Genomic DNA, 14,757 nt, shown 5'->3' with positions numbered 1-14,757 from the left:
TCAAAAGCGTCATCCTTCGAGCCGGAATCAAACAAGCGACCTAAGGATTTCTGTACCAATCTCCTCTACAGTCCTCCGCTCTCACAGCTGAGCTATCGAAGGATTCCATAACCGTACAACTGTGATATTACGTGCTATTAAAATGATTGAGTGTTAATTTTAAACATTATCAACTTTCCAAGCAAAATGAAAAATGATTTGACTACACACAAGAGATTCAACTACTTATTCCTGTGTTGCTTTATCACACAAATTGTCATGTTTAATCATTTGGAAAATATCACTAATAGTTTAACTTATATTTGTGCAATTACTATCAACTGGCTACAGAGCTAGTTTGGAAAGCACTTTAAATAGATTTTTTAGTGTAGCCAAACTTACATCAAGATTAGAGATGCTTGAGCCTATCAAACCTTCTACACTCTTTTAAATTTTGCTTGTTTTGTAAACTAATCAAGTGTTCCAGGAATGATGGGGATATTCCATTGTTTGTTCTTATTTGACAATTCATTTTGGACAATGAGCGGCCCTTTTGAGCTAGTGAAGATAATTGTGCTATATGAGAGTATGCACAGACAATTATTTTTCTTTTTTTGCATTAAAGCACAATTTTTAATAAAGGAGAGGTTAATGATATAATAATTAGCACTGAAAGTCATCTGACACGATTTGAAAGTAAAATGTTGTGCATTGAAAGTAACCAAAGCTCTTTTTACTTTGAGTGGACATCATTTTCTTTCAAATGAATTTGATATTTTGCCTAATGTACAAAACTTTCTTACAAATTTGACATTCAAAATGCATTTGTAATAAATAAATGCTACTTAGTATGGCTGCTGAGATTCCTGGGCTCAGTCTCAAGGAGAGGAGGAGAATGACGGATAGAGAAAGAGAGAACAGGCAGGCATCCTAAAGATTTTGAGGTGCCAGTTCCTGACTCACCCTGAGCAACACTGGTTTCAAGCTTTTAGTAAATTTTCTGAAAATTAAAACAACCATGTGGTCATAGTCGGCAGTATTTGAACCTGCGTGGGGAGACCCCAATGGATTTCTAGTCTATCGCCTTAACCACTCGGCCACGACTACCTCTCATGCAATGTGATGTTTTCACAAAAGTTTCTCTATGGGTTGAGCTACTTCATTTCAGGCTGTGAGGATGACTGAAGTAATACTGTATCAGAGATGATTTCCATGGGAAGTTAATCCTGACCACAGTGACCTGCGTTAATGATTTTTAAAATATAACTTGGAGAATGCTTTATACTTGGTATAGTTTTGGGTTTGTAAAATGTCAGTACTGACATCTAAGTTTATCAAAAGTGTCATCCTTCGAGCCGGAATAGAACCAGCGACCTAAGGATTTCTGTACCAATCTCCTCTACAGTCCTCCGCTATACCAGCTGAGCTATCGAAGAATTCCATGATCGTATAATTGTGATATTACGTCTATTAAAATGATTGAGTGTTAATTTTAAACATTATCAACTTTCCAAGCAAAATGAAAAATGATTTGACTACACAAAAGAGATTCAACTACTTATTCATGTGTTGCTTTATCACACAAATTGTCATATTTAATCATTTGGAAAATATCACTAATAGTTTGACTTATATTTGTGCAATTACTATCAACTGGCTACAGAGCTAGTTTGGAAAGCACTTTCAATAGATTTTTTAGTGTAGCCAAACCTACATCAAGATTAGAGATGCTTGAGCCTATCAAACCTTCTATACTCTTTTAAATGTTGCTTTTTTTGTAAACTAATCAAGTGTTCCAGGAATGATGGGGATATTCCATTGTTTGTTCTGATTTGACAAATAATTTTGGACAATGAGCGGCCCCTTTGAGCTAGTGAAGATAATTGTGCTACATGAGAGTATGCACAGACAATTATTTTTCTTTTTTGCATTAAAGCACAATTTTTAATAAAGGAGAGGTTAATGATATAATATTTAGCACTGAAAGTCATCTGACACGATTTGAAAGTAAAATGTTGTGCATTGAAAGTAACCAAAGCTCTTTTTACTTTGGGTGGACATCATTTTCTTTCAAATGAATTTGATATTTTGCTAAATGTACAAAACTTTCTTACAAATTTGACATTCAAAATGCATTTGTAATTAATAAATGCTACTTAGTATGGCTGCTGAGATTCCTGGGTTCAGTCTCAAGGAGAGGAGGAGAATGAATGATAGAGAAAGAGAGAACAGGCAGGCATCCTAAAGATTTTGATGTGCCAGTTCCTGACTCACCCTGAGCAATACTGGTTTCAAGCTTTTAGTAAATTTTCTGAAAAATAAAACAACCATGTGGTCGTAGTCAGCAGGATTTGAACCTGCGCGGGGAGACCCCAATGGATTTCTAGTTTATCGCCTTAACAACTCGGCCACGACTACCTCTCATTCAATGTGATGTTTTCACAAAAGTTTCTCTATGGGTTGAGCTACTTCATTTCAGGCTGTGAGGATGACTGAAGTAATATTGTATCAGAGATGATTTCCATGGGAAGTTAATCCTGACCACAGTGGCCTGCGTTAATGATTTTTAAAATATAACTTGTAGAATGCTTTATACTTGGTATAGTTTTGGGTTTGTAAAATGTCAGTACTGACATTTAAGTTTATCAAAAGTGTCATCCTTCAAGCAGGAATTGAACCAGCAACCTAAGGATTTCTGTACCAATCTCCTCTACAGTCCTCCGCTCTACCAGCTGAGCTATCGAAGGATTCCATGATCGCATATCTGTGATATTACGTGCTATTAATTAGATTGAGTGTTAATTTTAAACATTATCTAATTTCCAAGCAAAATGAAAAATGATTTGACTACACAAAAGAGATTCAACTACTTATTCCTGTATTGCCTTATCACACAAATTGTCATGTTTAATCATTTGGAAAATATCACTAATAGTTTGACTTATATTTGTGCAATTACTATCAACTGGCTACAGAGCTAGTTTGGAAAGCACTTTATTTTTTAGTGTAGCCAAACTTACATCAAGATTAGAGATGCTTGAGCCTATCAAACCTTCTACACTCTTTTAAATTTTGCTTGTTTTGTAAACTAATGAAGTGTTACAGGAATGATGGGGATATTCCATTGTTTGTTCTGATTTGACAATTCATTTTGGACAATGACGGCCCTTTTGAGCTAGTGAAGATAATTGTGCTACATGAGAGTATGCACAGACAATTATTTTTCTTTTTTTGCATTAAAGCACAATTTTTAATAAAGGAGAGGTTAATGATATAATAATTAGCACTGAAAGTCATCTGACACGATTTGAAAGTAAAATGTTGTGCATTGAAAGTAACCAAAGCTCTTTTTACTTTGAGTGGACATCATTTTCTTTCAAATGAATTTGATATTTTGCTAAATGTACAAAACTTTCTTACAAATTTGACATTCAAAATGCATTTGTAATTAATAAATGCTACTTAGTATGGCTGCTGAGATTCCTGGGCTCAGTCTCAAGTAGAGGAGGAGAATGATGGATAGAGAAAGAGAGAACAGGCAGGCATCCTAAAGATTTTGATGTGCCAGTTCCTGACTCACCCTGAGCAACACTGGTTTCAAGCTTTTAGTAAATTTTCTGAAAAATAAAACAACCATGTGGTCTTAGTCGGCAGTATTTGAACCTGCGCGGGGAGACCCCAATGGATTTCTAGTTCATCACCTTAACCAGTCGGCCACGACTACTTCTCGTGCAATGTGATGTTTTTACAAAAGTTTCTCTATGGGTTGAGCTACTTCATTTCAGGCTGTGAGGATGACTGAAGTAATATTGTATCAGAGATGATTTCCATGGGAAGTTAATCCTGACCACAGTGACCTGCGTTAATGATTTTTAAAATATAACTTGGAGAATACTTTATACTTGGTATAGTTTTGGGTTTGTAAAATGTCAGTACTGACATCTAAGTTTATCAAAAGCTTCATCCTTCAAGCCGGAATTGAACCAGCGACCTAAGGATTTCTGTACCAATCTCCTCTACAGTCTTCCGCTATACCAGCTGAGATATCGAAGAATTCCATGATCGTACAACTGTGATATTACGTGCTATTAAAATGATTGAGTGTTAATTTTAAACATTATCAACTTTCCAAGCAAAATGAAAAATGATTTGACTACACAAAAGAGATTCAACTACTTATTCCTGTGTTGCTTTATCACACAAATTGTCATGTTTAATCATTTGTAAAATATCACTAATAGTTTGACTTATATTTGTGCAATTACTATCAACTGTCTACAGAGCTAGTTTGGAAAGCACTTTCAATAGATTTTTTAGTGTAGCCAAACTTACATCAAGATTAGAGATGCTTGAGCCTATCAAACCTTCTACACTCTTTTAAATTTTGCTTGTTTTGTAAACTAATCAAGTGTTCCAGGAATGATGGGGATATTCCATTGTTTGTTCTGATTTGACAATTCATTTTGGACAATGAGCGGCCCTTTTGAGCTAGTGAAGATAATTGTGCTACATGAGAGTATGCACAGACAATTATTTTTCTTTTTTTGCATTAAAGCACAATTTTTAATAAAGGAGAGGCTAATGATATAATAATTAGCACTGAAAGTCATCTGACACGATTTGAAAGTAAAATGTTGTGCATTGAAAGTAACCAAAGCTCTTTTTACTTTGAGTGGACATCATTTTCTTTCAAATGAATTTGATATTTTGCTAAATGTACAAAACTTTCTTACAAATTTGACATTCAAAATGCATTTGTAATTAATAAATGCTACTTAGTATGGCTGCTGAGATTCCTGGGCTCAGTCTCAAGTAGAGGAGGAGAATGACGGATAGAGAAAGAGAGAACAGGCAGGCATCCTAAAGATTTTGATGTGCCAGTTCCTGACTCACCCTGAGCAACACTGGTTTCAAGCTTTTAGTAAATTTTCTGAAAAATTAAACAACCATGTGGTCATAGTCGGCAGGATTTGAACCTGCACAGGGAGATCCCAATGGATTTCTAGTCGATCGCCTTAACCACTCGGCCACGACTACCTCTCATGCAATGTGATGCTTTCACAAAAGTTTCTCTATGGGTTGAGCTACTTCATTTCCGGCTGTGAGGATGACTGAAGTAATATTGTATCAGAGAAGATTTCCATGGGAAGTTAATCCTGACCACAGTGACCTGCGTTAATGATTTTTAAAATATAACTTGGAGAATGCTTTATACTTGGTATATTTTAAGTTTGTAAAATGTCAGTACTGACATCTAAGTTTATCAAAAGCATCATCCTTCGAGCTGGAATTGAACCAGCGACCTAAGGATTTCTGTACCAATCTCCTCTACAGTCCTCCGGTCTACCAGCTGAGCTATCGAAGGATTCCATGATCATACAACTGTGATATTACGTGCTATTAAAATAATTGAGTGTTAATTTTAAACATTATCAACTTTCCAAGCAAAATGAAAAATGATTTGACTACACAAAAGAGATTCAACTACTTATTCCTGTGTTGCTTTATCACACAAATTGTCATGTTTAATCATTTGGAAAATATCACTAATAGTTTGACTTATAATTGTGCAATTACTATCAACTGGCTACAGAGCTAGTTTGGAAAGCACTTTCAATAGATTTTTTAGTGTAGCCAAACTTACATCAAGATTAGAGATGCTTGAGCCTATCAAACCTTCTACACTCTTTTAAATGTTGCTTGTTTTGTAAACTAATCAAGTGTTCCAGGAATGATGGGGATATTCCATTGTTTGTTCTGATTTGACAATTCATTTTGGACAATGAGTGGCCCTTTTGAGCTAGTGAAGATAATCGTGCTACATGAGAGTTTGCACAGACAATTATTTTTCTTTTTTTGCATTAAAGCACAATTTTTAATAAAGGAGAGGTTAATGATATAATAATTAGCACTGAAAGTCATCTGACACGATTTGAAAGTAAAATGTTGTGCATTGAAAGTAACCAAAGCTCTTTTTACTTTGAGTGGACATCATTTTCTTTGAAATGAATTTGATATTTTGCTAAATGTACAAAACTTTCTTACAAATTTGACATTCAAAATGCATTTGTAATTAATAAATGCTACTTAGTATGGCTGCTGAGATTCCTGGGCTCATTCTCAAGTGGAGGAGGAGAATGACGGATAGAGAAAGAGAGAACAGGCAGGCATCCTAAAGATTTTGATGTGCCAGTTTCTGACTCACCCTGAGCAACACTGGTTTCAAGCTTTTAGCAAATTTTCTGAAAAATTAAACAACCATGATGTCATAGTCGGCAGGATTTGAACCTACGCGGGGAGACCCCAATAGATTTCTAGTCCATCACCTTAACCACTCGGCCACAAGTACCTCTAATGCCATATGATGTTTTCACAAAAGTTTCTCTATGGGTTGAGCTACTTCATTTCAGGCTGTGAGGATGACTGAAGTAATATTGTATCAGAGATGATTTCCATGGGAAGTTAATCCTGACCACAGTGACCTGCGTTAATGATTTTTAAAATATATCTTGGAGAATGCTTTATACTTGGTATAGTTTTGGGTTTGTAAAATATCAGTACTGACATCTAAGTTTATCAAAAGCTTCATCTTTTGAGCCAGAATTGAACCAGCAACATAAGGATTTCTGTACCAATCTCCTCTACAGTCCTCCGCTCTACCAGTTGAGCTATCGAAGGATTCCATGGTCGTGCAACTGTGATATTACGTGCTATTAAAATGATTGAGTGTTAATTTTAAACATTATCAACTTTCCAAGCAAAATGAAAATTGATTTGACTACACAAAAGAGATTCAACTACTTATTCCTGTGTTGCTTTATCACACAAATTGTCATGTTTAATCATTTGGAAAATATCACTAATAGTTTGACTTATATTTGTGCAATTACTATCAACTGTCTACAGAGCTAGTTTGGAAAGCACTTTCAATAGATTTTTTAGTGTAGCCAAACTTACATCAAGATTAGAGATGCTTGAGCCTATCAAACCTTCTACACTCTTTTAAATTTTGCTTGTTTTGTAAACTAATCAAGTGTTCCAGGAATGATGGGGATATTCCATTGTTTGTTCTGATTTGACAATTCAATTTGGACAATGAGCGGCCCTTTTGAGCTAGTGAAGATAATTGTGCTACATGAGAGTATGCACAGACAATTATTTTTCTTTTTTTGCATTAAAGCACAATTTTTAATAAAGGAGAGTTTAATGATATAATAATTAGCACTGAAAGTCATCTGACACGATTTGAAAGTAAAATGTTGTGCATTGAAAGTAACCAAAGCTCTTTTTACTTTGAGTGGACATCATTTTCTTTCAAATGAATTTGATATTTTGCTAAATGTACAAAACTTTCTTACAAATTTGACATTCAAAATGCATTTGTAATTAATAAATGCTACTTAGTATAGCTGCTGAGATTCCTGGGCTCAGTCTCAAGGAGAGGAGGAGAATGTGGGAAAGAGAAAGAGAGAATAGGCAGGCATCCAAAAGATTTTGATGTGCCAGTTCCTGACTCACCCTGAATATCACTGGTTTCAAGCTTTTAGCAAATTTTCTGAAAAATTAAACAACCATGTGGTCGTAGTCGGCAGGATTTGAACCTGCGCTGGGAGACCCCAATAGATTTTCAGTCCATCGCCTTAACCACTCGGCCATGACTACCCCTCATGCAATCTGAAGTTTTCACAAAAGTTTCTCTATGGGTTGAGCTACTTCTTTTCAGGCTGTGAGGATGACTGAAGTAATATTGTATCAGAGATGATTTCCATGGGAAGTTAATCCTGACCACAGTGGCCTGCGTTAATGATTTTTAAAATATAACTTGGAGAATGCTTTATACTTGGTATAGTTTTGGGTTTGTAAAATGTCAGTACTGACATCTAAGTTTATCAAAAGCATCATCTTTCGAGCCGGAATTGAACCAGCGACCTAAGGATTTCTGTACCAATCTCCTCTACACTCTTCCGCTCTACCAGCTGAGCTATCGAAGGATTCCATGATCATACAACTGTGATATTACGTGCTATTAAAATGATTGAGTGTTAATTTTAAACATTATCAACTTTCCAAGCAAAATGAAAAATGATTTGACTACACAAAAGAGATTCAACTACTTATTCCTGTGTTGCTTTATCACACAAATTGTCATGTTTAATCATTTGGAAAATATCCCTTTCAATAGATTTTTTTAGTGTAGCCAAACTTACATCAAGATTAGAGATGCTTGAGCCTATCAAACCTTCTACACTCTTTTAAATTTTGCTTGTTTTGTAAACTAATCAAGTGTTCCAGGAATGATGGGGATATTCCATTGTTTGTTCTGATTTGACAATTCATTTTGGACAATGAGCGGCCCTTTTGAGCTAGTGAAGATAATTGTGCTACATGAGAGTATGCACAGACAATTATTTTTCTTTTTTTGCATTAAAGCACAATTTTTAATAAAGGAGAGGTTAATGATATAATAATTAGCACTGAAAGTCATCTGACACGATTTGAAAGTAAAATGTTGTGCATTGAAAGTAACCAAAGCTCTTTTTACTTTGAGTGGACATCATTTTCTTTCAAATGAATTTGATATTTTGCTAAATGTACAAAACTTTCTTACAAATTTGACATTCAAAATGCATTTGTAATTGATAAATGCTACTTAGTATAGCTGCTGAGATTCCTGGGCTCAGTCTCAAGGAGAGGAGGAGAATGACGGATAGAGAAAGAGAGAACAGGCAGGCATCCTAAAGATTTGGATGTGCCAGTTCCTGACTCACCCTGATCAACACTGGTTTCAAGGCTTTAGTACATTTTCTGAAAATTAAAACAACCATGTGGTCGTAGTCGGCAGGATTTGAACCTGCTCTGGGAGACCCCAATGGATTTCTTGTTCATTACCTTAACCACTCTGCCACGACTACCTCTCATGCAATGTGATGTTTTCACAAAAGTTTCTCTATGGGTTGAGCTACTTCATTTCAGGCTGTGAGGATGACTGAAGTAATATTGTATCAGAGATGATTTCCATGGGAAGTTAATCCTGACCACAGTGGCCTGCGTTAATGATTTTTAAAATATATCTTGGAGAATGCTTTATACTTGGTATAGTTTTGGGTATGTAAAATGTCAGTACTGACATCTAAGTTTATCAAAAGCGTCATCCTTCGAGCCGGAATTGAACCAGCGACCTAAGGATTTCTGTACAAGTCTCCTCTACAGTCCTCCGCTCTACCAGCTGAGCTATCGAAGGATTCCATGATCGTACTCCTGTGATATTACGTGCTATTAAAATGATTGAGTGTTAATTTTAAACATTATCAACTTTCCAAGCAAAATGAAAAATTATTTGACTACACAAAAGAGATTCAACTACTTATTCCTGTGTTGCTTTATCACACAAATTGTCATGTTTAATCATTTGGAAAATATCACTTTCAATAGATTTTTTAGTGTAGCCAAACTTACATCAAGATTAGAGATGCTTGAGCCTATCAAACCTTCTACACTCTTTTAAATTTTGCTTGTTTTGTAAACTAATCAAGTGTTCCAGGAATGATGGGGATATTCCATTGTTTGTTCTGATTTGACAATTCATTTTGGACAATGAGCGGCCCTTTTGAGCTAGTGAAGATAATTGTGCTACATGAGAGTATGCACAGACAATTATTTTTCTTTTTTTGCATTAAAGCACAATTTTTAATAAAGGAGAGGTTAATGATATAATAATTAGCACTGAAAGTCATCTGACACGATTTGAAAGTAAAATGTTGTGCATTGAAAGTAACCAAAGCTCTTTTTACTTTGAGTGGACATCATTTTCTTTCAAATGAATTTGATATTTTGCTAAATGTACAAAACTTTCTTACAAATTTGACATTCAAAATGCATTTGTAATTAATAAATGCTACTTAGTATAGCTGCTGAGATTCCTGGGCTCAGTCTCAAGGAGATGAGGAGAATGTGGGAAAGAGAAAGAGAGAATAGGCAGGCATCCAAAAGATTTTGATGTGCCAGTTCCTGACTCACCCTGAATATCACTGGTTTCAAGCTTTTAGCAAATTTTCTGAAAAATTAAACAACCATGTGGTCGTAGTCGGCAGGATTTGAACCTGCGCTGGGAGACCCCAATAGATTTTCAGTCCATCGCCTTAACCACTCGGCCATGACTACCCCTCATGCAATCTGAAGTTTTCACAAAAGTTTCTCTATGGGTTGAGCTACTTCTTTTCAGGCTGTGAGGATGACTGAAGTAATATTGTATCAGAGATGATTTCCATGGGAAGTTAATCCTGACCACAGTGGCCTGCGTTAATGATTTTTAAAATATAACTTGGAGAATGCTTTATACTTGGTATAGTTTTGGGTTTGTAAAAATGTCAGTACTGACATCTAAGTTTATCAAAAGCATCATCTTTCGAGCTGGAATTGAACCAGCGACCTAAGGATTTCTGTACCAATCTCCTCTACACTCTTCCGCTCTACCAGCTGAGCTATCGAAGGATTCCATGATCATACAACTGTGATATTACGTGCTATTAAAATGATTGAGTGTTAATTTTAAACATTATCAACTTTCCAAGCAAAATGAAAAATGATTTGACTACACAAAAGAGATTCAACTACTTATTCCTGTGTTGCTTTATCACACAAATTGTCATGTTTAATCATTTGGAAAATATCCCTTTCAATAGATTTTATAGTGTAGCCAAACTTACATCAAGATTAGAGATGCTTGAGCCTATCAAACCTTCTACACTCTTTTAAATTTTGCTTGTTTTGTAAACTAATCAAGTGTTCCAGGAATGATGGGGATATTCCATTGTTTGTTCTGATTTGACAATTCATTTTGGACAATGAGCGGCCCTTTTGAGCTAGTGAAGATAATTGTGCTACATGAGAGTATGCACAGACAATTATTTTTCTTTTTTTGCATTAAAGCACAATTTTTAATAAAGGAGAGGTTAATGATATAATAATTAGCACTGAAAGTCATCTGACACGATTTGAAAGTAAAATGTTGTGCATTGAAAGTAACCAAAGCTCTTTTTACTTTGAGTGGACATCATTTTCTTTCAAATGAATTTGATATTTTGCTAAATGTACAAAACTTTCTTACAAATTTGACATTCAAAATGCATTTGTAATTGATAAATGCTACTTAGTATAGCTGCTGAGATTCCTGGGCTCAGTCTCAAGGAGAGGAGGAGAATGACGGATAGAGAAATAGAGAACAGGCAGGCATCCTAAAGATTTGGATGTGCCAGTTCCTGACTCACCCTGATCAACACTGGTTTCAAGGCTTTAGTACATTTTCTGAAAATTAAAACAACCATGTGGTCGTAGTCGGCAGGATTTGAACCTGCTCTGGGAGACCCCAATGGATTTCTTGTCCATTACCTTAACCACTCTGCCACGACTACCTCTCATGCAATGTGATGTTTTCACAAAAGTTTCTCTATGGGTTGAGCTACTTCATTTCAGGCTGTGAGGATGACTGAAGTAATATTGTATCAGAGATGATTTCCATGGGAAGTTAATCCTGACCACAGTGGCCTGCGTTAATGATTTTTAAAATATATCTTGGAGAATGCTTTATACTTGGTATAGTTTTGGGTATGTAAAATGTCAGTACTGACATCTAAGTTTATCAAAAGCGTCATCCTTCGAGCCGGAATTGAACCAGCGACCTAAGGATTTCTGTACAAATCTCCTCTACAGTCCTCCGCTCTACCAGCTGAGCTATCGAAGGATTCCATGATCGTACTCCTGTGATATTACGTGCTATTAAAATGATTGAGTGTTAATTTTAAACATTATCAACTTTCCAAGCAAAATGAAAAATTATTTGACTACACAAAAGAGATTCAACTAATTATTCCTGTGTTGCTTTATCACACAAATTGTCATGTTTAATCATTTGGAAAATATCACTTTCAATAGATTTTTTAGTGTAGCCAAACTTACATCAAGATTAGAGATACTTGAGCCTATCAAACCTTCTACACTCTTTTAAATTTTGCTTGTTTTGTAAACTAATCAAGTGTTCCAGGAATGATGGGGATATTCCATTGTTTGTTCTGATTTGACAATTCATTTTGGACAATGAGCGGCCCTTTTGAGCTAGTGAAGATAATTGTGCTACATGAGAGTATGCACAGACAATTATTTTTCTTTTTTTGCATTAAAGCACAATTTTTAATAAAGGAGAGGTTAATGATATAATAATTAGCACTGAAAGTCATCTGACACGATTTGAAAGTAAAATGTTGTGCATTGAAAGTAACCAAAGCTCTTTTTACTTTGAGTGGACATCATTTTCTTTCAAATGAATTTGATATTTTGCTAAATGTACAAAACTTTCTTACAAATTTGACATTCAAAATGCATTTGTAATTGATAAATGCTACTTAGTATAGCTGCTGAGATTCCTGGGCTCAGTCTCAAGGAGAGGAGGAGAATGACGGATAGAGAAAGAGAGAACAGGCAGGCATCCTAAAGATTTGGATGTGCCAGTTCCTGACTCACCCTGATCAACACTGGTTTCAAGGCTTTAGTACATTTTCTGAAAATTAAAACAACCATGTGGTCGTAGTCGGCAGGATTTGAACCTGCTCTGGGAGACCCCAATGGATTTCTTGTCCATTACCTTAACCACTCTGCCACGACTACCTCTCATGCAATGTGATGTTTTCACAAAAGTTTCTCTATGGGTTGAGCTACTTCATTTCAGGCTGTGAGGATGACTGAAGTAATATTGTATCAGAGATGATTTCCATGGGAAGTTAATCCTGACCACAGTGGCCTGCGTTAATGATTTTTAAAATATATCTTGGAGAATGCTTTATACTTGGTATAGTTTTGGGTATGTAAAATGTCAGTACTGACATCTAAGTTTATCAAAGCGTCATCCTTCGAGCCGGAATTGAACCAGCGACCTAAGGATTTCTGTACAAATCTCCTCTACAGTCCTCCGCTCTACCAGCTGAGCTATCGAAGGATTCCATGATCGTACTCCTGTGATATTACGTGCTATTAAAATGATTGAGTGTTAATTTTAAACATTATCAACTTTCCAAGCAAAATGAAAAATTATTTGACTACACAAAAGAGATTCAACTACTTATTCCTGTGTTGCTTTATCACACAAATTGTCATGTTTAATCATTTGGAAAATATCACTTTCAATAGATTTTTTAGTGTAGCCAAACTTACATCAAGATTAGAGATGCTTGAGCCTATCAAACCTTCTACACTCTTTTAAATTTTGCTTGTTTTGTAAACTAATCAAGTGTTCCAGGAATGATGGGGATATTCCATTGTTTGTTCTGATTTGACAATTCATTTTGGACAATGAGCGGCCCTTTTGAGCTAGTGAAGATAATTGTGCTACATGAGAGTATGCACAGACAATTATTTTTCTTTTTTTGCATTAAAGCACAATTTTTAATAAAGGAGAGGTTAATGATATAATAATTAGCACTGAAAATCATCTGACACGATTTGAAAGTTAAATGTTGTGCATTGAAAGTAACCAAAGCTCTTTTTACTTTGAGTGGACATCATTTTCTTTCAAATGAATTTGATATTTTGCTAAATGTACAAAACTTTCTTACAAATTTGACATTCAAAATGCATTTGTAATTAATAAATGCTACTTAGTATAGCTGCTGAGATTCCTGGGCTCAGTCTCAAGGAGATGAGGAGAATGTGGGAAAGAGAAAGAGAGAATAGGCAGGCATCCAAAAGATTTTGATGTGCCAGTTCCTGACTCACCCTGAATATCACTGGTTTCAAGCTTTTAGCAAATTTTCTGAAAAATTAAACAACCATGTGGTCGTAGTCGGCAGGATTTGAACCTGCGCTGGGAGACCCCAATAGATTTTCAGTCCATCGCCTTAACCACTCGGCCATGACTACCCCTCATGCAATCTGAAGTTTTCACAAAAGTTTCTCTATGGGTTGAGCTACTTCTTTTCAGGCTGTGAGGATGACTGAAGTAATATTGTATCAGAGATGATTTCCATGGGAAGTTAATCCTGACCACAGTGGCCTGCGTTAATGATTTTTAAAATATAACTTGGAGAATGCTTTATACTTGGTATAGTTTTGGGTATGTAAAATGTCAGTACTGACATCTAAGTTTATCAAAAGCGTCATCCTTCGAGCCGGAATTGAACCAGCGACCTAAGGATTTCTGTACAAATCTCCTCTACAGTCCTCCGCTCTACCAGCTGAGCTATCGAAGGATTCCATGATCGTACTCCTGTGATATTACGTGCTATTAAAATGATTGAGTGTTAATTTTAAACATTATCAACTTTCCAAGCAAAATGAAAAATTATTTGACTACACAAAAGAGATTCAACTACTTATTCCTGTGTTGCTTTATCACACAAATTGTCATGTTTAATCATTTGGAAAATATCACTTTCAATAGATTTTTTAGTGTAGCCAAACTTACATCAAGATTAGAGATGCTTGAGCCTATCAAACCTTCTACACTCTTTTAAATTTTGCTTGTTTTGTAAACTAATCAAGTGTTCCAGGAATGATGGGGATATTCCATTGTTTGTTCTGATTTGACAATTCATTTTGGACAATGAGCGGCCCTTTTGAGCTAGTGAAGATAATTGTGCTACATGAGAGTATGCACAGACAATTATTTTTCTTTTTTTGCATTAAAGCACAATTTTTAATAAAGGAGAGGTTAATGATATAATAATTAGCACTGAAAGTCATCTGACACGATTTGAAAGTAAAATGTTGTGCATTGAAAGTAACCAAAGC

At 35.4% G+C, this 14,757-nt stretch overlaps 11 non-coding genes across 11 annotated transcripts; all 11 read right to left on the bottom strand.

Annotated features, from left to right (window-relative positions):
* Nucleotides 1-1,004: 1,004 nt before the first annotated feature.
* TRNAS-AGA (transfer RNA serine (anticodon AGA)) lies at nucleotides 1,005-1,086 on the bottom strand. The gene has a single exon. It is a non-coding gene; the product is annotated as a tRNA-Ser (tRNA).
* A 1,229-nt stretch (nucleotides 1,087-2,315) lies between these two features.
* TRNAS-AGA (transfer RNA serine (anticodon AGA)) lies at nucleotides 2,316-2,397 on the bottom strand. Its single transcript has one exon. It is a non-coding gene; the product is annotated as a tRNA-Ser (tRNA).
* A 239-nt stretch (nucleotides 2,398-2,636) lies between these two features.
* On the bottom strand, nucleotides 2,637-2,726 carry TRNAY-GUA (transfer RNA tyrosine (anticodon GUA)). Its single transcript is given in 2 exon segments — nucleotides 2,637-2,672; nucleotides 2,690-2,726. It is a non-coding gene; the product is annotated as a tRNA-Tyr (tRNA).
* Nucleotides 2,727-5,254: 2,528 nt separating this feature from the next.
* TRNAY-GUA (transfer RNA tyrosine (anticodon GUA)) lies at nucleotides 5,255-5,344 on the bottom strand. The gene is given in 2 exon segments: nucleotides 5,255-5,290; nucleotides 5,308-5,344. It is a non-coding gene; the product is annotated as a tRNA-Tyr (tRNA).
* A 2,215-nt stretch (nucleotides 5,345-7,559) lies between these two features.
* TRNAF-GAA (transfer RNA phenylalanine (anticodon GAA)) lies at nucleotides 7,560-7,641 on the bottom strand. The gene has a single exon. It is a non-coding gene; the product is annotated as a tRNA-Phe (tRNA).
* Nucleotides 7,642-9,130: 1,489 nt separating this feature from the next.
* On the bottom strand, nucleotides 9,131-9,220 carry TRNAY-GUA (transfer RNA tyrosine (anticodon GUA)). Its single transcript is given in 2 exon segments — nucleotides 9,131-9,166; nucleotides 9,184-9,220. It is a non-coding gene; the product is annotated as a tRNA-Tyr (tRNA).
* An 838-nt stretch (nucleotides 9,221-10,058) lies between these two features.
* TRNAF-GAA (transfer RNA phenylalanine (anticodon GAA)) lies at nucleotides 10,059-10,140 on the bottom strand. The gene has a single exon. It is a non-coding gene; the product is annotated as a tRNA-Phe (tRNA).
* Nucleotides 10,141-11,629: 1,489 nt separating this feature from the next.
* Nucleotides 11,630-11,719, bottom strand: TRNAY-GUA (transfer RNA tyrosine (anticodon GUA)). The gene is given in 2 exon segments: nucleotides 11,630-11,665; nucleotides 11,683-11,719. It is a non-coding gene; the product is annotated as a tRNA-Tyr (tRNA).
* Nucleotides 11,720-12,877: 1,158 nt separating this feature from the next.
* Nucleotides 12,878-12,967, bottom strand: TRNAY-GUA (transfer RNA tyrosine (anticodon GUA)). Its single transcript is given in 2 exon segments — nucleotides 12,878-12,913; nucleotides 12,931-12,967. It is a non-coding gene; the product is annotated as a tRNA-Tyr (tRNA).
* An 838-nt stretch (nucleotides 12,968-13,805) lies between these two features.
* Nucleotides 13,806-13,887, bottom strand: TRNAF-GAA (transfer RNA phenylalanine (anticodon GAA)). Its single transcript has one exon. It is a non-coding gene; the product is annotated as a tRNA-Phe (tRNA).
* A 239-nt stretch (nucleotides 13,888-14,126) lies between these two features.
* TRNAY-GUA (transfer RNA tyrosine (anticodon GUA)) lies at nucleotides 14,127-14,216 on the bottom strand. The gene is given in 2 exon segments: nucleotides 14,127-14,162; nucleotides 14,180-14,216. It is a non-coding gene; the product is annotated as a tRNA-Tyr (tRNA).
* Between the last annotated feature and the right edge of the window lie 541 nt (nucleotides 14,217-14,757).

The sequence above is a fragment of the Pseudophryne corroboree genome, chromosome 4 (genome assembly GCF_028390025.1).
Source record: "Pseudophryne corroboree isolate aPseCor3 chromosome 4, aPseCor3.hap2, whole genome shotgun sequence".
In the NCBI taxonomy this organism is placed as follows: Eukaryota; Metazoa; Chordata; class Amphibia; order Anura; family Myobatrachidae; genus Pseudophryne; species Pseudophryne corroboree.
This window is presented reverse-complemented; position numbering and strand designations above follow the sequence as displayed.